Consider the following 23,848-nt stretch of genomic DNA (forward strand, 5'->3'; position numbering starts at 1 on the left):
AGCTCTAAAAACTTTTTGTACAACTCTCTGATAGTAAATCTGAGAATCTGGATGAAATGGGTGATTTCTAGGAAAATAAAACACTTATGTGATTCAAATGGATATAAAAACCTCAATTATACTAAAAGCTATAAGAAGAAATTAGAAAGTTATAAGAAAACTACCCCTCCAAACAAAACACCTCATGAAAAGGAAATTATGCTTAATTGATTATTAAAAAAAAGGATAATTTTATGCTGGGTAAAATGCTTTGGAGCACACAGAAATAATAAGTAAATAAAAATCCTAATTTTTATATAAAGCCAGAATAAGGCCAATAACAAAACTTTTTGCCACTGATAGTAAAAAAGAAATAAAAAGAAGAAAGAAAGGAAGGAGAAAAAGAATACCATTGACTAATAAAACATTTAAAATTTCCCAATACAATGGTATCCAATAATGTTGAGTAATAGACACATGGATGGATACACAGATGGATAAAATGATAGGGAACCAAAAAAATCTCAAATATATATGGGAATCAAATGTATGACAAGGTAATATTTTATATGGCTGCAACAATTTTATTAATAAATAAATTAGGATAACTGAAGTCGCTAGGATAAAGAAGTTGAATTTCTACTTCATACTGAGTATACAACAATTCCAAGTTCCAAATGGATTAAACATATAAATATACACAATATAAATAATAATGTTACAAAGAAAGTTAGTTTTTAAATTAAAAAAACTTAGTTTTACATTAATCCATAATTTTCTGTGGCAGAGTAACTATTCTAGCATGAGAATAAAGCCAGAGTTGATTAAAAGATTAGTAATGTTACTTAAATAAAATAAAAACTTCTGTATGACAAAATACCATAATCAAAATTGAACTGCAATTGATCAGAAAATTGATATTATAACTCCTACCATAGTACCTAGCACTAAGAAGTTACTTAATATATTTTTGAATGAATGCATACCCTTGGCACTGTTCTATAAAGTGCGCTTATAAATCTGTAGGCAATATATGACTACCCTAATAGTGAAAGAAGCAAAGGTTATGGATTAGAAATTTACCAAAAAGAAAGGATAAATGGTCAATAAATATGCAAAATGAATGTGAGTTCTACCAGAGAAAAAGTAAACTAAAGCACTAGTGATATACTATTTCTATCCATCAAATTGTCCAAGATTAAAAAGCCTGATGGGCACCTGAGTGGCGTTGAGCCAGTTGAGCGCCCAACTTCGGCTCAGGTGATATTCTTGCAGTTTGTGGGTTTGAGCCCCACATTGGGCTCTGTGCTGACAGTTCAGAGCCTGGATCCTGCTTCTGATTCTTTGTCTCCCTCTCTGTCTGTCTGTCCCTGCTCATGCTCTGTCTCTGCATCTCAAAAATGAATCAGTGTTAAAAAATAAAATAAAATAAAAAAGAAGAAAATAAAATAAAAAAGAAGAAAATAAAATAAAAAAATAAGAAAATAAAATAAAATAAAATAAAATAAAATAAAATAAAATAAAATAAATAAAAAGACTGAAAACAAAGACAAGAAATGACTGTAAACATATAGGTAACAGGCATTTTCAGATACTGTTGTGGGAACATAAACAAATAAAAATTTCCTATAGAGATGTTAGATGGTATGTATCAAAATTTAAATATGCCTCCCCTCTTCAGAATCTAGTAATTTATCTTTAAGGATACAACAAAATCACCGTGCAAAGATTTGCCAGATTCAATAAATGATGATATATACATAGATGGACAGATAGGTGTAAATACAGAGATACATACATACACACATATTTTTATGTGTAATATAACAAATTAAAATATATATATATATATATATATATATATATATAACGTCAATCAGTATTACTGAGCTGAGAAGGTTTCCATAAAACAAAATCTTTGAGTGCCGCAACATCATCTGTAGGTCATCTATAGTAAGGGGAAGATGGAATGCTTAGACCAATCTGGATATCTGATTGTCCATGGCTCTACGGGATCCCAGTCATTCTCCTAGCAAGAGGCAGTCCTCAACACTCTGGAACATCACCAACCCTGGTATAGGTACACTCAGTCTCCAGGAAAATCATAGGTCAAGTTCCGAACACCCATGATTCTGCATACTGGCTGGGTAGCTAACTTGTCTGTGAGTCTGCAGTGAGAGCACCTGGGTCCCATAAAAATATCCTGCAGTTCCCTAGGTTTTACCTGTAACTTACTTTACCCGTCTGATTTGATTTCTCCAATAACAGACTCCTTCATAAAAGAGGATATTATCAGGCTCTTGAAGACTTCTGTATACTTCCAGAAGGTAAATCCCTTATATAATGGACCTAATCCTGAATTCGGCCACCATTTATGCATAGACAATCCCATGGAATCTGAGGCATTTTTGTAGCTCCTCATAACATTTTGTAGCTCCTCATGGCCCTACTGATGGTGCTGGCCACTCTCACAATGAAGATATTTTTTTTATTCACTTCTCCAGCACCAACTCGTCCCCTAAACTGCCACCCTGTATACTAGCTCAAATGTGGGGTTTTAATTCATATTCCTCTTACACCACACTCTATTGACATGTTATTTTACCTTCTAATAGAGTGATAGCACCTTAAAAAACTTAGCATTGTTTAGTATGCTCTCCCAATAAATGCTTAGCCCACTGCCATACAAATTTTATACTCAATAAATATTTGCTTTAGGTGAATCAATAGATGTTTGTTTGGAGGTAATACAGGAAATATATATATATTAAAAAGTGTGAGGTTTTAAACCTCAAATGTTAATCCCTATATTTTAGCCACAGACATATACATTCTTAAATTTCATATGTAATTTCTAGACTGCCCAATTTCTTAGTATTGTAGTTCATATATACCATGTCCTTTGTCTGACTCTAGATATATTTGACAATGATTTTTGTTTGATTGTACATATACTTGAAATAGTTACTCTATAGAATTGTGTGCATGAAAGTTTTTTCCAAATCTTTCTACAAATTGTCTACAGGGCAATAACATCATAGTACCACATGTATACTTATGAACCTACTAAAAGTAAGCGCATTTCACACTGTGAATTAAATGTCTTTGTAAATGTGCACTCTACTAAAAGGTTCAGATATAAGAACTTTTGAATTAAATTTTAAATTAATACCCAACCAGCAAGGATTGCTTTTCTGGTGAACAAAAGCCTGCCCCTGATTACAAAACAAGCAGTTAGCGTGCCTTGTTTTAAAAAGACTTGCCTTCAGAGACAGTGAAGTTAGATGTTGTTTTCAATTTCTAAATGAGACCCTGATTTCCGGTTGCAGCAGGTCTTGCTGATATGTCCCAGGGTTTCACAGCCATGCCTCACTGCTTGAGTTTTGCTTCACTGTGTCCTTCTGCTCACATACTCAAAAGTTCCCTCCTCCATTTGCCATCAAGCGGCTGCTTAAGCATCCAGCTGTCATCCGTCTTTCACACATGCCCCACCCAGAGGAGTTTCTCTTGCAACACGCTGAAAGTACTTCTGTGCTGAGGAACTGACTGCATTAAAAACCCCGCAGAAAATAACAAATTCAAGGGGAGACGCTGAGAATATGTAATCAGTCTGAAATACCAGAATAACTGTAAATGGGAATAATTTAGCAAACCTAAGACCACTAAAATGGCAAAATGACTAGTTATCTATACCTAAGATATTGATATCTAAAGAAAAAGGCTAATAAACCAAAGGACTTTGAATGAGTAAAAGGGAAAATGGTAAATTAATATGTGGAGTGAACACTTTGATTACTGAATACAGAAATACTTCCAGGGCTACAAAAGAAATTAAAGAAATAACAACATGAAGTAACAAATTTTTAAAAAGACGTTCCCAATTCAATTATTAGTCATTATAATGCAGACACATGGAAAAGTATTTAGGAGTTTATGGTTCTGTGTGAAGCTTATACTAACTTAAACCTGAAAAAAGGTTTGGTGATGAATGACCCAGGTACTATCTCCATATCACTTTGGAGGTGTCAACACACAGTGCCATCGCTACCTCCTCACAAAAATGTGTCCTGTATTTTAAAGGAGGGGGGACTGAGTTGATGCAGTGTTTATTCCCGTGATACTGAAAGGAACTGATGGAAGTGAATTTGTACAGGGAAGGGCAAAGAGAATAAAATAAAACTCCAAGGCTATTAGTCAAAAAGAATGAAAAAAAAAACAAAAAAAGCAAGTTCTTCAAGGCAAAGTGATTAAAAGCATGGCACTGAAAGGTCCAAGGGGAATAAATGTTTCAAACAAGGCTAGAGTGTTCAAGTATACATCTGGAAGGATTTGACACCTACATTTCTAAAGGGTCTGAATGATTTTCAGCAGACCTCAGGCTAAAAATTTGTAATAAGAACTTCTCAGAAGCAAATACCAAGGGGAAAGAGTCAGCTGTTAATAAAAAGGAATTTGTATTTTGTTTCCATTAATTTACATTTGTTGAATTTTCTTAAATGAGGAATATGACTTATGATCCCAGAAAAGAGAGAATAATAATTTGTATCTACTAAATAGAGTATTTCTGATTTTTCACAAACATCGCCATGGAAAAAGTCTATGCAATTCAATGACATTCAACAAATATCACAGTGAAATAACAAAGTAAGCAATAAGAAGACAGAACTGTCTGCCTATGGAGCTGTATCAGTAGACGGAGTAAACATGAGATGAAAATCACAGAGACTGTAAATTAGGGCTGTCCTTACAGATAGAGGGGAAGCAGTCAACCCACCTATCAGAGATTCAAAGACAGGCATAAGCACATTTCCTTAACTATGTGTACTACCAGGTATGATGTCTGAAATTCAACCAGCAGTATTTCTTTTTATAATTTTAAAGGTCTTTTTATATGAGTAATCATCTAGTTAAAAAAAAGAAAAGCCTAGGTGAGAACAGTTAACAAAAAAATGAAAACAAAAAGCTCTTGTAAGGATCTTGACATACAAAACTTGTCTACTTAAGCATCTTAGAAGGATGGGGCATCAGAAAGCAAAGTAAGAACTGAGTAGAAGGAGAAAACAGATCAAAGATAACCACTGAATACATCCAAATCTTACAAGGCTGGCAATGACCTTTTGAAAAACTGTTCATTCATTTTATCCAAGATCTAAAAGTTACAAAAATAGTACAATAATATTCACATATCTTTCACTATGATTCTGCAAATCTGCAAATGATATTTATAGACCTTACTCAAATTTTATCACTTATCCCACTATTGTCCTTCACAGCAAAAGAAAAAAAAAACACTCTGGTCTAAAATCCAATCTAGGGTCACACATTTAACTGTAAGGATCACTTTAGTCTCCTTTAATCTGGAAAATTGTCTCTATCCTTTTTTGTCTTTCTTAACCTTGACATTTTAGAGAATATGGGCCAGTGATTTTATAAAATGTTCCTTAATTTTGGTTTCCCCAAAGTTTCCTCACAGTTAGATTCAGTTTATACCCTTTTGCCAAAATAACACAAAAGTGATGTATTCTTACTGCATTATATCAGGAGACGCATGAAGTCAACCTGTCCCGTTAATGGTGATATTAATTTTGACCACTAGATTAAGGTGGTATGTCAGGCATTTCCACTGCACAGTTACTCATTTTCCCCATTTTGTAAATGTTTGTTATTTTGAGAGAGCAGATGTGTGCATGCATGTGACACATGGGCAGGTGAGGGGCAGTGAGAGAGGGAGAGAATCCCAAGCAAGTTCCATGCTGTCATCCAGACTGGGGTGAGAACTCAAACTCACAAACCATGAGATCATGACCTGAGTGGAAATCAGGAGTCAGACGCTTCAACAACTGAGTCATCCACGTGCTCCAGGAAATCTTTTAAGACAATGCAAATGTCCTCTTGCTTACTACATTTTTTTTCTCCACTAATTTTATCATGCAATGATGACTTATACCTAAAACAACTATTACTAAAGAGGTCTCCGAATGGTGATTTTCTGATTATTTCTACATTTATTAGACCTAATCATATGGTAGCATTTGTTACTAATTGTGAATAAACTACCTTTTTTTTATGTGTTTTTATTTTTGAGAGACAGAGAGAGAGAGAGAGAGAGAGACAGAGAGAGAGAGCAGGGGAGGGGCAGGGAGAGAGGGACTCTGAAGCAGGCTCTGCACTGACAGCAGTGAGCCTGATGCAGGGCTCACCTCCACAAGCTGGGAGATCAGGACCTAAGCCAAAGTCAGATGCTTAACTGGCTGAGCCACCCAGGTGCCCCTAAGCTGATTTTTTTTCAGTTTATTTTTTTTATTTTTGAGTGAGTGTAGCGGGGGGAGACAGCAGGAGAGTAAGAATCCCAGGCAGGCTCTGAGCTGTCAGTACTGAGCCCAATGCAGGGCTCGAACTCAGGAACTTTGAGATGATATCCTGAGCCGACAAGAGTCAGATGCTTAACCAACCCAGGCATCCTGTGAAAAAGCTGATTTTTAATTTGTTTATCTAACAACTGATGTTAAGGGAAACCACTGAACTAGGCATTAGAAGAAAATGTTGTTATCTGTTATATATATCTTTTTACAAGCTAGGTAATCATCATGAGATAGCATGTGCTTGAAACATAATTTTAGAACTGCATTAAAACTCCAGCACAGAGAACACTGAATCCTGACAAAACTGACAGTCTCTAATAGGAAACAGGAGACTGGAACCTACCAAGAAGAAGATTAGTCAAGTAACATTGTCTGAGTGTACCTGAAAAATAAGAGAAGAATGTCTAGATATATTCACTAACAAGTCTTATGTTTATATCTTTCTTTTTAAAGTCACCCTGCTTCTGTAGAAAGCTCAAGGTCTACGTCACGGTGAAGCTACAAAGAAAATTGAAGAAATCACTTTATATTTTTACAATTAAATTTGTTATTGGCACAATAGTAGGGAATCCAGAAGAGATAACTCTTCGTCACTAAAAAAGTATGTGGGGAAATATCTTCAAAGGTGCTTTTCTATACACTTGGAAGTTCGGGACTTTTTTCAAAATTGTAATTTATTCTTTTCCTCAGGACCCTTATATTTTGACTTTTATGATACCACTTTACTTCTATTTTCAACACAAATTTTCTGAATAGCTCAATAGAGTGCCAAATGAGCCATAAAAAATATTTGAAAAGTTTACTATATAAGTCAGGGTTCCCCAGAGAAACAGAACCGATTATATACATAATCTCCTATATATATAGGATATAACCAATATATAGGATATATATATATATATCCTATTGTATATATATTCCTCTGTGTGTGTGTGATACACACACACATACATATATATGGGGGGGGGGGTAGGGAGAGATTTATTACAGGAATTGACTCATGCAGTTATGGAGGTCAAGAAGTCCTACAATATGCCTTCTGCAAGCTGGGGAACCAGGAAAGCTGGTGGGATAGTCCAGTCTGAGTCTGGCATAATTCAGTCTGTGAACCAGCAGCCCAACATCTGAGGGCAAGAGAAGATGGAGGTCCCAGTTCAAGCAAAGAGAGTAAATTCACCTTTCCCACACCTTTTTGTTCTATTCAACCCCACAGCAGATTGACGGATGCTCACCCACATTGGTAAAGGTGAATCTCTCTACTCAGTCTACGGAATCAAATGTTAATCTCTTCCAAAAATACCCTCACAGACACACCCAGACTAATGTTTTACAGGCTATCTGGACATCCCTTAGGCTAGTAAGTCAATTGACATACAAAACTAAGTATCACATTTACCATTTTATGATAATGGAAAATTTATTTACTTTTCGGTTACAGAGCAAAATTTTACCTTTATGGAGTGAATGAGATATTAGTAAAATGTCTAATTACATATTAATTGTTAATAAATTAAAGTTACAGCTTTCAAATATTTGTATTAAAACAAGCTAATTGGTCTTGCTGGATGCATTTTCCTGCCTGTATAGATCTGAGATGATTTGGATAAGTGGATCAACTGAAGCTCTAGAAGTCTAATAGGAGACCCAGTGTCCAGATTCAGCTCAATACTAATTAGTTATGTGATACTGGGTGAGTTAATAACCATCACTCACACTGATTATTTATCTGTAAAAGGAAAGAGGTAGATAATATCATCTCTTGAGGTTGAAGACCTAAAATTCTATTATTCTTAAGACAAACTGTTTTGATACTGACTATATTTCTTAAATTCTGATTACATTTCCAGTTAGCACATTATATTCAAATGATGATGTTCTGCTCTTAATATATATTACACTACTTGCTCCTTATATACATTTCATTTAATTTCCCAGGTCTATTATTTTTAATAGATTATGTATATGTAACTCCAGCTTAGGTTAAAGTATCATCTCCACATTAGTCATGATCAAAAATAACATCACTAATTCAAATTATCAACACCCAAATCATGAGATTTTTTACTACACATAGTCTGCATGTTTTTCCTTTTTGTTAATAAACATTTGCACTCTTCAGCTAAATCTTTTCCTCCTAGATCTTTTCCTCCTAAATCTTTTCCTCCTAAATCTTTTCCTCTTTTTTTTCTTACCAGACCACCTTTAAATTTTGCTTCCATGAAAATTTGCTTTCAGAGACTGCACAAATATTCTAATATACCTGACAATTTCCCCGGTATTAATAAAATACATTCCGATAAATACTTTATTCTCATCTAAGTTTGGTTAGTATAAACTAACCCCTTAAGGTTTGGATGTCTCTAGAATACTGACAAGAATCAAGTTTCTATACCACTGAGTCAGACAAACTAACCTGTGGTGGTCCTGATAAATGCATCAAAGATATTGAAGACTGGTAACAGTCAGCAGACTTTGCCCTAGGGATAATCTCTCCTCACCATAAATTGCTCTTGGGACATGCTGTTTCCTACTTCTATGCTGAACATTTCTGCTAGCTTCAAGCCACCTATCAGAGCTTTTCAGGTAAAACAGACTCAAGTAATACTGGCCCTAATTCTTAGAGGTTTAGTTGATAGAAAAATAGTGTTAGATAAGAGCTACTAATCAAAAAAACTCAACATTTTCTATTTAAATATTAAGAAAATATTAAAAGGATACAAATTCACAAAATGTGATTCCAGGTCCAGCATATTAAAGTGAATGATGGAAGAACCCAAAGTTAAATCATTAAGTTATATCCAATATCCAGGTTATTTAATAATATATATGCCTAACATGAGAACCTGGAGGCTCATCTCATTGCACACAGCCTGAAGAAGAGCTATTTCACTTCAAATATTGGATTTTTTTTTCCCATTTAGAGAAGGTATACATCTAATTTTCAGTTAGTCTAATCAAAGTAAACATCCTCATCCTGGACCGAACTTCTCCTTCCATGCCACTTACATTACCTGCTTATGAGTGTATTGTATATTCTGTACATGGGCATCCAGGTAATAACAGTAACTTTTCTGGAAGCAGGGTCTTTGCCATGCATTAGTAAGGAGACTAGGTATGTGTCTCCTAGCCACGTTAAAGACACCCTCTATAGTCATCTTGTTGACATGGTACAGCTCTCATCTAGGTACAACCATATTTGTTCCTTCTGTTTTGATGATGATGATGATGATGAATCTCTCAAGATGGCTTCCATCTCCCATTTGATAGCTTTTCTTCTATTTTAAGAATAGTACACATGTATAGACACATTCCAAGTATATACTCGTGTACCCTAGACAGACAGACATATACTCTTATTCATTTTGTCTCTATATTTTGCTCTCTCTCCTAAGCCTGTTTGTATCCTTTAAAACAAATAAAAGCAATTATCAACCACCCCTACCTAAATCCTAGGGTTTGTTGTCCTAAACCATAACAGCTTGATCTTCTAAAGATAGAAATAACAGAACTTTCTTACATGGAGATTAACCTTATTGAACCTTGGACTTCAGATTTTTTCCTAAGTCCTTTTTCCCTGATCCCTGAACTCTACTTCTTATTGCCACCAATACCACGAGTCATGACAGACATTTATTGAGTGCCTCTATACACCACAGGCTTTGTAATCTCAACTCAACTATTTAATAGTACTAACATACCAGCTATTGAAAATTATCCATATTTTAAGTGCAAAGACACTGAAAATAAAAGAATTGTAGCTGTACAACACATCACAGCTAACTGGTGGCAGATTCTGATATGCCTAACTCAAGTGGCCATGCCTTTCTACTGTTAAAACTGTTTCACAATTAAGAATTCCTTCCTGCATTTGCTTTAAGTATATCTGTGTATCTAACAAAAACTAGATCAGAGCCAGCAATATCCCAAGATATCACTTTGTCAGTTGTAGATTTAATTATTTTTTTAAATGGTGTACATTATAAACATATAAGTAAATAGGGTGTGTGTGTGTGTGTGTGTGTATAAAAACAAGCCCTGAAATTTTAGGATGTCCTTTTTAATGATTACTCTTGAAAAGCATTCTCATAGAATGCTGGAATGTAAGTACACAAGTAACTCTGTGCTTTGGGATGGCTCTGGGAATCTCCTTTTGATTTGGAGATTGCCATTTACCCATGCCTGGAAGGAAAGAATGATGGCTGAGGTGGTTGTAGATAGACAATGACCTCATTAATCATTGTGATGGAGATATGGGTTGTTCTTTGCAGTGACTCATTACCAAGTACATCAAATAATAAACACTGACAGCTAGCTAGTAGTGAGTGAAGACTGACAGATGGTCAATAAATTCAGAACTGGCATATTTTTTGTAAACTGATTGTAGGTTTGAATGCTTACAGTGCCTTTCACTACAACTTTAAATTACCGAAGTTATCCTCCAGATTAAACAATTAAAACCTAAATATGGAAGTCCTAAAATTTGAAAATGGGATATTTCCTACTTTCTTATGCCACTAAAACTTACCCAATTATTTTTAGAGAAAAAAAATAATTGTGAGAGTTTATGCAGAGAAAAAAATACGGTAACTAAACTGCAAATACTTTCCAATGAATGCCATGAAAGGTCTCTATAAAATAAAAATATAGCCACAAAATTCATGAAAATTTTCTTCCTGCTAGGAATTATTCTCCAATCTAAATATGCAAAGTTAAGGGGCACCTGGGTGGCTCAGTTGGTTAAGCATCGACTTCGGCTCAGGTCATGGTCTCGCAGTTCACGGGTTTGAGCCCCATGTTGGGCTTCTGTGCTGACAGCTCAGAGCCTAGAGCTTGCTTTGGATTCTGTGTCTCCCTCTCTCTGCTCTTCCTCAACTTCCCCTCTCTTTCTCTCTCTCTCTCTCCCCTCAGCGCCTCTCTCTCAAAATAACTAAACATGAAAAAAATGTTCAATTAAAAAAATAAATATGCAAAGTTAAAAAAAGAAATGCAAAGCTTGATACTTTATAAAATGCATTTCACAAGTCTAGATATTCTGCCATGTAAGATGGAGTTACTATAGGTGATGTAGTTCCCTCTTCCCACAACTTTCAAAATTGTATGAATCTTATTTCAGTGGTTTGGGGAGATTTCTAAAAAGCATGCCAATTTCAAAGCCCAAGGCGGTACATTCAATAAAGGCAACAAAACTGTCTTCTGTGTCTATAGGTGTTCAAACAGCCTGCACCAGTTACTCTCCTTTGATAGCTCTTCCTCACAAAGCATAGATTATAAAAGAAATCTGTCCTCAAGAATGATGAGAAAATGCTCATTCAATTCCTTTTATTAGTGACAGGCTTATGTTTCATATCAGCATCATATACAAGTACTTAGAACATACGTTTTTCCTCACATCCTGGATCTTTTGTTTGTCCCTCAAGACATACACCCGTCCCTGTTATGGGTTGAATTTTATCCCCCTGCAAAAGATATGTCGATATGCTAATTCCAGATAATGGGAATTAGGATCTTTGTAGAGGTCATCAAATTTAAAATAAGGTCATACTGAATTAGGGTAGGCCCTAATTCAATCTGACAGGTGTCCTCATAAGAAAAGGACACAGACACACAAGAGAGGAGAACATTGTGTGATGACAGAGAGAGAGACTAAAGCAGCTACAAGCCAGGGGGCATCAAGGATGGCCAGCAAATCACCAAAATCCGGGAAGAGGCAAGGAAGGGTTCTCCCCTTTAGGTTTCAGAGACTTCAGCATTCCTCCCGACCCCTTGATTTCAGACTTCCAACATACAAAACTGCAAAATAATATATTTCTGTTGTTTTAAGCCACCCAGTTTGTCATACTCTGCGACCCTAAGGAATGAATGCACTGTCCATCATGCTTTGTGCCCCAGAAGATGACCCCTACAGACTGCAATAATGGGCTTCCTCTCACATTTGGCTCAGCTAGGCCAAAATAAAGTACTAGCAGGAAATTCAAGGGCAGTAGGAGAGTGAGGATAGGCATTTATTCCCCTACCCACCTCCTGCTAGTTGCTTTGACTCAGCTGTTTCTCTCCCAAAGGCCACAGCTCCTGCCAGTTACCTGTCTCCATATAGTTATGTTCTCCAGGTCTACTAATTGCCTTGTCCTCTTTCCCCTTCAGACTTCTGGGTGGTAGTGGTTTCCAAATTTATCATCTATACTGAGTATCCATTGCTACATAAGAAATTGTCATGAACTTAGTGGCTTGAAACAGTATGCATTCATTATCTCAAAGATTCTATGGGTCAAAAATCAGAGGTAGTTTAACTGAATCCTGGGCTTCTGTGTCTCCCAAGAATCTGTAATCAAGATGTTGACCAGGACTGGTGCTCCTTTGCAGGATCAACTAAGGAATGATCTACTTCGAATTCATTTACATCATTGTAGGCTATATTTAATTCCTTTTGGGCTGTTGATGTGAGGGCCTCAGCTCCTTGCTGGCTGTTGACCAGAGGCTTCCCTCAGTTCCTTACCATGTGGGCTTCCCCAGGATGGCTACTTGCTTCATCAAAACCAACAAAAGAAAGTTTTCTAGGAAGATAGAAGTCATGATCAAGCGATATATTTTTAGTGGAGATACTCTGTTGCTTGTAAACAATCTAAGCAAGAGGATGAAATTATATAAGGTAGCAACTACCACAAGGTCAGGATCATTAGGGATTATCCTAGAAACTGCTGAACACACCATATCTTATTTTATTCCTGAAATCCTGCCCACACCTTAGTAAATAGTTTCTTTCAAGTGTGCCATCTGTTTCCTTCCTCGATGCTGGCTGATATGGAGGGTGATAAACAGAATTTAATCACTCTTCTTTCTATTCACTGTGATGAATTATTGTCTACTCTGAACAAAGTGCTGGTTTCCCAGATTTACCAAAACTAAAGAACACAATGTAGATTTGAACATAGCAAGGCAAAACAGTGTTGGACATTCTTAGCATAATCAGTCATCCAAGCCAATATAGTGTATAAACTTAACAATTTATCTAAGGTGTAGAGTAAAACTTTTTTTGAAATGATTTACATTTATGCTGGATTAGATCAGAGGTAACAGTTTATGAGAAATGGAGTAGGACATCAAGGACCAGGTAGCTTCAACAAGTGTGTGAGTGAAACAACATGACCATGGAGAGAAGACAGAAGTCAGAGTCAGAGGGGCAACAATAAATGTCACTTCCAAGTGATAAAGACTGTAAGTGAGTTGATGGGTCAAGAAAGGAGATGATGAGAATGTACAGGGAAGCCCTGGAATGGGAAGGCTGGGATGTGTACAGGGCAGGACTCTCAGCCCAACAGAGAAAGAATCCCACCTGGATTTGAAGCAAGTGCAAGCTGGGTTAAAGACTCTTGCAGAGATATATAAGCTCTATGTGGGAAAGCAGGCATATCACCAACTCCCTTTTCAAGAAACCAAGAAAAGGTGGTTTCATTTACTTTTTTTTTTTTTTGGTCAAGTAATAAAATATTGCAAACATAATTTCAAGGAAAAGACTACCAAATTAGAAACGGGAACACAGATCCTTCCTTGCTCCAATACAAACATCAATTTACCATGTGATACAGAGCAATTCACTGAATTATTTTAAAATTTTAATTACCCCATCTATATTTAATATGGGATAATAACATCTGTCTTGCCTATATCACAAGAATGTTGGAAAGATTAAATAAGACAGTGAATGTAAGACTACTTTAAAAAAATAAAAAGCATCAAATAAATATCATTAAAAATATTTTTTCAAAACTCAATCATGTGGCATATATTTATGACAGTTATAGGTCTCAGTAAAGCATCTCTTCATAGGCATCTCTTAATTTTGTCATTAAAGTTTCAAGAGCACAAAATTTTCTTTACTTTGCTTATGACTGGGCCATTTTGGTAACTATCGAACTAAAATATATAATATATAAAAGATATATCAACTTAATGGCACTAGAGAATTTTTCCCTAAGATATAATTCAGTAATTCATGGAAGCTCAATGTTGTGAAAAATGAGGGTAACATTTTCTAATATTTCCTGACATAGTTTCCTTCTCAGTAATTAGATACCTCCCTAGGAAATGTTATCTTGGAGTCTTAGAGGGAGAACATTATAATATAGGAAACATTCCTGAAAGAAGAGGGAAAAAAAATGAAACAGGAGCTTTTTCCAAGGGTAGAGGAAAATAAAAAAGAGACAAAGAGAAAAATCTCAATCTTCATTTTCTGCCATCCTAGCATGTGTAAATAGAAAGAAGGTATGGTAAAAAAAAAAAAAAAAAAAAGACACCAGACAGCTTAGAATGAAAGTAATCTAAGGGGTTTGGTTCCTATAGGGGATCTAATGCCCTACCGTATGCTCAGAATATCTCCCAACAATTTGAACTGACCACTGCATGAAAGTGGTAACATAACACATGTAGGGAAAGGAAGATCTAGGACTAGTGTCACTGAGATCACCCTGGCCTCCATGGGATGCAATACGTCAATGGAGGACTTTGGAAGTAGCTGAGAGGTAAAAAGATAACCTGCCTACCATGGGGCACTGTGGTAAATAAACATCATGAGGAACAATGTCAGAGACTGAGATGAAAAGCCACAGCCAACACGAACAGAATTTGGTTGAGACTCAGAGGATTCATAGAAGACAAGCTTAGGAGAAGCCAACTCAGCCCAGGAGTTACTCCAAGTGTCACTAGGTTTCCCAGCTCTGCAGAAAATGGTGGCAGGGTGCCCAATGAGCAAGTGGAATAACAGACCTGTCACAGAGGTCAACGAGGAACCAAGCAGGCCACACAAAGGCCCATGCTTAGATGCAAGCTCTCCACCCACACACTGAGGAAGGCTGCAGCAATCTCTCCCTCTGGCCCACATAGCATCTTGAGAATCAGCAGACAAAGGTAAAAATATCTCTGAAACAGTTGAGCTCTGTATTGCCTCAATCTGTATCCAAAAGGAGAAGGGCTTAAGCTAGATGAAACTAAGATACATTTACTTAGGAAGTGCACATTTTATCTAACTCTGTGGGTAGGGGTTATGAGAAAGTTCAAATAAGTTAGAGAAATTTTGCTAATCAGAGTATAGTGTACAAATTTCAGCTTTAACACATTTGCAAACCTGTTTCAGACATACACATTTTTTAAAGTACCACATTTCAGACCCACAAAGAATTTAATCCTATAACAGGAACAAATGTAATTTGCATAAATGTCTGCCTTGCTGTAGAATGACAGATCCTGAAATGAATTGATATGTGTAATATGGTACATTCTATGTGACAAGTGCTCAATGGCACAAGGCAAGTGTCTCTGGGATGAGATATAAGCCCTGTATACCAAAGTGGGGTGGAAGTGCAGCCCACAATTTATTTTACAGTTCACAGGCTTTGTGCATCCAATAATGTATTCATAAGTTCTTTTAAATAGAAATTTTGAACTTGAATTCCATGTCTGTCTTGAAAAGTAGTGCATATTAGGACAATATAAATAGGGAATAATTTAAGACTTGGCTTAACTTCTTTTTACTCTATTGTGCATCTATTTGTTATGAGACATGTAAATATCAGAAACATTTGGTATGCTGAGATTTTTGAAAATCTGAAGCAGAAGAGCTCATTTGTTGAAAATGAGGGAGAAATGTCCAATTCTGGTATCAAAACTCATATTGGTAATTTTGTTATTCAGACTCTTGCAATTTAAGGAATCTAATCTTCAGAACCTCATTTAAAAAAGAGGTAATATTATCCCATTCTTCAAGAAAAAATTGTAGGTTTAAATTCTTAGAAAATATTAATTTAAAGCCAACTTATAAAGCCATCTCTATAAACAATACCAACAGTATAACAAACCGTGCACAAAAAAAAAAAAAATCTTTCAACTTTCTGGTTGATCATTGGTATCTGTGCATGAGGTCAAATAATTATGTTGGTTGATTTTTTTTTAATAAACAATTTCAACAATTGCAAGTATTGACATTTATCACAGAATCTACCAGTTTATTCAACTAAAGGCAAGAATCCTAGGGATTGCTTGTTTATATATACACGATGTTCCCACAACAGTAACCATCTGTAACTTCTCTCAAGCAGCTTCGTGTTTTCCCAAGGTCCAGTCATAATTATTAGATTTTTCAAGAGGAGACTAACAGAAATAAATTTTAGATATTTCAGGCTAGAAATCTTTATAGAGAAATGGAAAATTTTTATTTCAAAAAATAGTCTATACATTTCTATTCCCTAGAGCAAGAGCTGGCTTATGGCTTAATACCCGACCAACATGGCTACCCACAAAATCTATGTGATAGAGACAGTTTTATGATACAGATTTTTTTTAGTCACTCAATCCATTTATTTCCCCCACTGACAGTTTTTGAAGCATCCGGTATCTACATTTGGGGATGGTTTCTGAAATCACTGATATAATTCGTTGATTTTCAGTCTCAAAACCCAAATATTAAGATGAAATTTCAGCTGCCAGTATTACATTTTGACAGATTTTTGCATGTTTGAAGGCATTACTAATAATGTGTAACATAAGTTTATAAAACTAATTTTTAAAATTTTTATCCGGTATGTGTGATATTCATAAAGTAAGAGAGCTTGAACTTGCCTGTGTCTATAGCAACAGGGAGTCCCTGCTTCTGAAATAGTTGTTAGCCATGAATAAATTTTAAAAGAGTTAATGGACAGGTTTGTGGAGAATATGTAGCTAAACTTAGTAGAAAAGGTTGATTCAAAACTAAAAGATCATGTTTACTTTAGACATTTGCTTACACTGTAGGCTACTTCTGGTTTCTGTCTTGCATCCCAAGTTGCTTCACAAGTTGCCAAAATATATTGGAAGCAAATTTTCAGTAACTTTAGTATAATCTATATCCTGGCTGGATATTTTAAATATTTTAATATTTCTGAAAATTCATGTATGGTAAGTCACATTCACACTCCAAAATTTATAGTCCCTGAGTAGCAGTAATTCCTGTGTCTGCCACTGACTTATAGCCTTGACAATTCCTTCCTTCCTTTTTTTTTTTTCTTTTTTTTTAATATGAAATTTAACACTGCTGGCTCTGGCAGGAAGGTAATCCTCCCCAATTATTTTCTTCTCCACATTTAGTATTCATGAATGAGTTTGATTAAAGAGTTGTTATGGATGGGGCTTATCACGCAACATACTGCAGGCTGACTAGCAAAACAAAAACAAAAACAAAAAACAAAAAAACCTTAATATTACAAAATACCAACAGTGTGATTGAACTGCAGGAGCAAAATGAAAACATACTTGCTGATCACCCTGAAAATCATATTCAGCTATGCAACATTATCAGAAAAATATAGACAAAATACTATGTCTGGAAGATCACTCCATTATATTTTACTTAATTCAGAAGAACCTTTTTTCTGCTGAAGAGCAGTCCTCCATATTAGTCATTTCCTATTCCTCAGGTTGGTCACACCATAAGAGCACAGGTGATTTGGGGAATAAAAAAGGAAGGACAGGAGTAGAGTATATTTTTGCTTTATTATGTCATCAGGCAGTTTTTTTTCTATAAATATCCATGTTTCTAAAATTATTCCTTTTCAATTATAACATTATCAGCCAGGACTTTTTGAGCTATATAAAAGTAGGTAAAAATGTTCATCAGAAATTCTGTTTTGTGTTGTTACCGTTGTCTTAATCATTAGGACACAGTAGAGTAGACAACTGGTTAGAATCAGACTTTTCTTTCTTGTAATGAAGTCACCTCATACCCCTGAGTAAATTAGTTTTTTTGATTCTGTGTTCTCTCCATTTATTAAATAAATATAAAAGTAGCCATCACTTTCAGAACTTAGTATTTTAATTGGATTATATAAAGAAGTTTTGATATCTCATCTTAGAAAGTTCTAGAGAAGTATCATGTATGATGATCAGTTTACAACTTTAAAGTTATTACAAGTTCATCTGTTGTATTTCAATAACTGTTCAAAATAAAGGTCTAATGCAGTGGTTCTCACACTTTACTCAGCATCAGAATCACATGGAAAGCTTGTGATACAGTATTGGGGAGCCTCATCCTGAAAGTTTCTGATTCAGTCAGGACTGAGGCGGTATCTGAGAATCTGCATTTCTAACAAATTCCCAGGTGATACCATTGATCAAGTCACCATGCTTTAGGAACTACTGATCTAAAGAACAGCTTTGTTCTATGAACAGACATAAAAATGGTAGCCATAAAATATATAAAGGTGACTACAGAATAATATAAATTCACAGATGCATTTGTCTTTCTGTTCATTTCAACGTCCATTTTTGGAAGCTTTGCTAAGAAGTGGTTTAACCATAACAAAAAGTCACACAGCCTGAATTGCAAAGATGAATTACATGCTTAACAAGACAGATGCCTGGAAAGATAGCTACATTAGGTCACTATACCATAAACTGTATTTTCTGCCACACACAATAGCTAGGAGTCCAGCTAACTGAATACAAAACAATATTAATGCTTTTACATTACCAGAGGATCACATTCCCATTAGCATCCGCCTCTGTGAAAGGTATTCCCAAGTTGGAAGTTAGCCAAACTCCTTCAGACAATCTCAACTTACAACACAATGTAATTTGGAAATGGACATATGGCAATAAATATGGCTACAAAATATTGTGCAAGCCCTTGCTCAGACTTCTTGGGTGACAGAGAAAACTGAGCATCTAGAGATTTCCTTAATGGTAGCGTGTGTGTGTGTGTGTGTGTGTGTGTGTGTGTGTGTGTAAGTATGAAACATATTACCATGATCTTTGGCTCTGTGGCCACAGAAAAATAAACAATCTTTCTGAAATTGAATAAACAAACATTTTATCACTCCAGTCACTTTTAATATACAAATCCTTGCCTGTGCTCAGTAAGATATAAGTGGTAAGGATAAGAGAAGATTACAAGCTGGGTTTCTTATATTGTATAACTGGTCACGTTTTCGTCCACAAAGGAGATGACTTACACCATTTTCTTGTACTTGGTGAAACTAAAGAACTAAAGCTGACAACATTAAAGCAAAAATATTTAAAACCTGATAGAATTTTAAGTGAGGTCTGTTTCCATTTTTTTCCTCTGCTGTGTATGTCAGGCAGGAGACTATAGTGGACTTCTCGTAATAAGAACGAGTTTTTCTATTCTCTTGCCTTTTAGCATTATCCTTCAAGCACAGCCACCTACTCAGACACTCAACATGACTTTCTATGACTTCTCAGTAAATGAAGCTCACTCCACTAACCCAAGGGTACTGTCAATCTAAACTATCGATATGAAAGCTTGAATTGCACATTTTATGACCAGCCAACTGTACTTAGGCAGTGGCCATATTTAGAAGAGTGCTATTTTCTTATCTTTTAAAATCATATTCTACTTTGTCCTCTCACCAATATCAGAAACCTATCATTTTGCATATTAAATGCAACATTATTAAAAATGCAGCAGAATAAATGGGTAGCTCTATTTATATCCAAAAGAATTTTAGAGTTATTTCTTTCAGACAGAAATCTCCAGAAAACAGTGTTAAGATTTTTTTCCAACTAACCGTATTTTACTTATTTTTTCATTGAGGTGAGATTTGCATATAACCTTATTAGTTTCAAGTGTACAATGTAATAATTCAATGTTTGCATATATTACAAAGCAATCACCACAATGAGCCTAGTTACCATCCATCACCATACAATTGACCCCTTAACCCATTTCGCCCACCTCCCAATCCCATTTCCCACTGATAACCACCAATCTGTTCTCTGGATCTGAGTCTGGTTTGGTTTGATTTAGTTTGGTTTGTTTTGTGTTATTTGTTTTGTTTGTACATTCTACATGAAAGTGAACTTACACAGTAGTTGTCTTTCTCTGTCTGACTTACTTCACTTAGCATAATACCCTCAAGTTTCATCCATGTCATTGCAAATGGCAATATTTTCCTCTTTTATGACTAATACTCAACTGCATATATTTACCACATCTTCTTTATCCATTCATCTATTGTTGGACATTTAGGTTCATTCCATATCTTAGCTATTGTAAATAATGTTGCAGTGAACATGGTGCATATATCTTTTCAAGTTAGTGTTTTCATTTGCTTCAGATAAATACCCAAAAGTAGAATAGTTGCATCATATGGTCATTTTATTTTTAAGTTTTTGAGGTACCTCAATACTGTTCTCCACAGTGCCTGCATCAATTTTTACATTCCTACCAACAGTGTATAAGGGCTCCCTTTTCTCTACAGCCTGTCCAACACCTGCTGTTTCCTTTGTTTTTGGTAATAGCCATTCCAACTGGTGTGAGGTAATATTTCATTGTGGTTATGATTTGCATTTCCCTGACGACTAGGGATGTTGAACATCTTTTCATGTGTTTTTTAGCCAGGTATATGTCTTTCTTGAAAAAATGTCTATTAAGATTATGAAATTGGCAAGAATATATCCCATGTTAACTAACTCTATACTAATTCTGGCAAATGTTTCTCTTCATTAAGATACTTATTTTCTTGATATGTTGATATCAGAGACTATCAACTTTTTCAGAGCGGAAAAGGATAAGGAAACTATCTGACTCCTCTCAGCCTTCTGTAAAGCCACTTAAGATTTCACTGCATATTATTCTGCCATTATTCTATCCTTTTTAAACAAGTTAGTCAGACAGTTCCACAAAGACCAAACATTTTGATTCAATAAGATTGGATGGACATGGACCTCCAATGCACTGGAGGTATTTTAGTTTGTGTTTTCCCCTTACCTAATAAATCAATTTTAAAATAACCAACCTGCTACAACAAGAGAGGCCTACACAGAAGCCAAATCATTGGCAAAATGGGCCATAATATAGCTAATAATGTATTGTCCACCATCTTAAATGTTAATTGGTTTTGTACTGACTAAATCAGTTGAAAATACCAACTCAGAATTCCCTCAGGCAATGCTAGTGCCTCACTGTAACTAAGCTGCTATTTATTGCCTGCCACAATACTGACCGTAGAAAGTTTTCCTTTGGTCAAAATAAAAGCACAGAGGAAGAGAGTTTTTGTTTTGTTTTGTTTTGTTTTAAGAATGAGAAAGAGTGGGGGAGAAGGGCAGAGAGAGAGGGAGGGAGGGAGGGAGGGAGGGAGGGAGGGAGGGAGGGAGAGGGAGAGAGGGAGAGGGAGAGGGAGAGAGGGAGAGAGAGGGAGAGGGAGAGGGAGAGGGAGAGGGAGAGGGAGGGAGAGGGAGAGAGAGGGAGAGAGAGGGAGAGAGAGGGAGAGAGAGGGAGAGAGAGGGAGAGAGAGGGAGAGAGAGGGAGAGAGAGAGAGAGAGAGAGTGAGAGAGAGAGAGAATATCTCAAGCAGGCTCCACACTCAGTGGGGAGCCCAACATAGGACTTGATCTCAGGACCCTGGAATCATGACCTGAGCTGAAATCAAGAGTCACTCAATGGACTGAGCCAACCAGGTGCCCTGAAGAGAGAATTTTTCAACAATGCCATGAATATAACACATGTGTGTGATATTAGATAAAATTTAATCTGTGTGGTCACAATGCAGTTCTGATATAATGAAATGAATATTATATTTAAAGCAGATGGCAGACCTGGATTTGTAGCTAGGATTTATTGTTTTGTTTTAATACTTATTTATTTTTGAGAGAGAAAGAGAGACAGAGTGTGAGTGGGGGAGGAGCAGAAAGAGAGGGAGACACAGAATCCGAAGCAGGCTCCAGGCTCTGAGATGTCTGCACAGAGCCTGATGCGGGGCTCAAACTCACGAACCATAATATCATGACCTGAGTCAAAGTCAGTCGTCTAGCCATGCCAGGCGCCCCTAGGATTTATTCTTCATTATTTATGGAACTCTCTTAATTTATGTGGGCTTTGGTCATCATAAATGGGGAAGGGTGAGCATAGTAAGGCCTCCTTCATAATGCTGTTTTGGGCATGAAAATGATGCATTTGAAAATACTTTTGAATATAAAATCTCTATATAAATATTAGGTTTGTGACCCCCCCCCCCTTGCCCACCCACCTCAGTTTCTTCCTGTTGTCTCAAAGGTACAGTCCTCCAGACAATCTTGAAATTCAATTTATGGCTACAGTGATCACCCATATATTGCTGACTCTCATATTTCCATTTGTTGTTTACAATTCTATCCACTCCAATCCCACTGATTACCACACATCTCTGTTTGAGAGTCTTTCTAAGGCTCTTCAAGCTCCTCAAAATCAGAATCCACTCTTTTCCCTTGTAAAATCCGCCAATTTTCTTACATTCTCCTTCTTGGTGACTGGAACCACCATCCATTATTATCTCATTCTCTCTTTATCATCTCTCTCCAGCTGGTCACAAGCCTTGTTCATTCTAGACCATTAATAGTGCTTAGTGAAAAACTTTTGTATCAATTGCTATTGACACTGTTGAAGTTCAAGCCTTTACCTCTTCCTAAGGGAAATATTACGAACAGGTCTCCTCTTATCTCCACCATTCCACTTCAAAGTGGAACCCTCAAAGTGCTGTCAAAGTGCTCTCATTACACACACATCTGATTCGGTTATTCTTTCCTTAAATTTTTTCTTTCCATTTTAGAAAGAGAGAGAGAGAGAGCATGTGCTCATGAATGTGCATGCACAAGTTGGGGAGCAGCAGAAGGTGAAAGAAAGAGAGACACAGAGAGAGAGACAGAGAGAGAGAGAGAGAGAGAGAGAGAGAGAGAATCTTAAGCAGGCTCCATTCCCGGCACTGAGCCTGACACAGGGCTCAATCCCACAATCCTGGGATCATGACCTGAGCCAAAATCAAGACTTGGATGTTCAACTGACTGAGCTACCTGGCCGCCCTTAGGTTATTCCTTTCTTAAAATCCTCCACTAACTTGCAATCATCTTGAGGGAGGAATATGAATTCCTCCATGCAGACGTCCCCAGATCTAGCTTCCCTCTAGAGCTACCTCTTCTCCAGCTCACCACTCCCACTCTAATTTCTAGACTTGTTGAAAATGGAAGCTCTCCATATGTGCCTCACAGTTCCACTAAGCCCTTGCTTTTCATCACAGACCTCTCCTCCTGCCTACAAGAACTTCATTCTTTGCCTCTCAATCTTGAAGAAACATTAGATCCATGGTTTTCCGAAAAGCTTTGCCTCAGGCTGATATCAGGGACCCCTCTGTGGTACTAGATCACCCTGGTCACATCCTTATCTTTATAACACACCAACAGTTTTATAATTATTGTCTTATTCTTTGTCTTTCTTAATTAGCATGTGAGTATTAATTTTTCATTTACTATCTAAATGACCAGTGTCATTGTTGCCCAGAACACTGCAGATGTTCAATAAATGAATGCTGAAGGAGCACATTTTTCCTAGCCATTTGTCTTTCTTTGATATGTTAAAATGTCACTAAAATATTTTACACAAGTTAATAATGTCTGTTTACCAGGAGAAATGCTACCTACCTGCCTGTATATATCCCCAAACCACATTTTGCCATGAAAATGGAGTTAGAAATTCCAATCATAGGGAAAGAAGT

The sequence above is a fragment of the Acinonyx jubatus genome, chromosome A1, assembly GCF_027475565.1.
Source record: "Acinonyx jubatus isolate Ajub_Pintada_27869175 chromosome A1, VMU_Ajub_asm_v1.0, whole genome shotgun sequence".
NCBI classification, from domain to species: Eukaryota; Metazoa; Chordata; class Mammalia; order Carnivora; family Felidae; genus Acinonyx; species Acinonyx jubatus.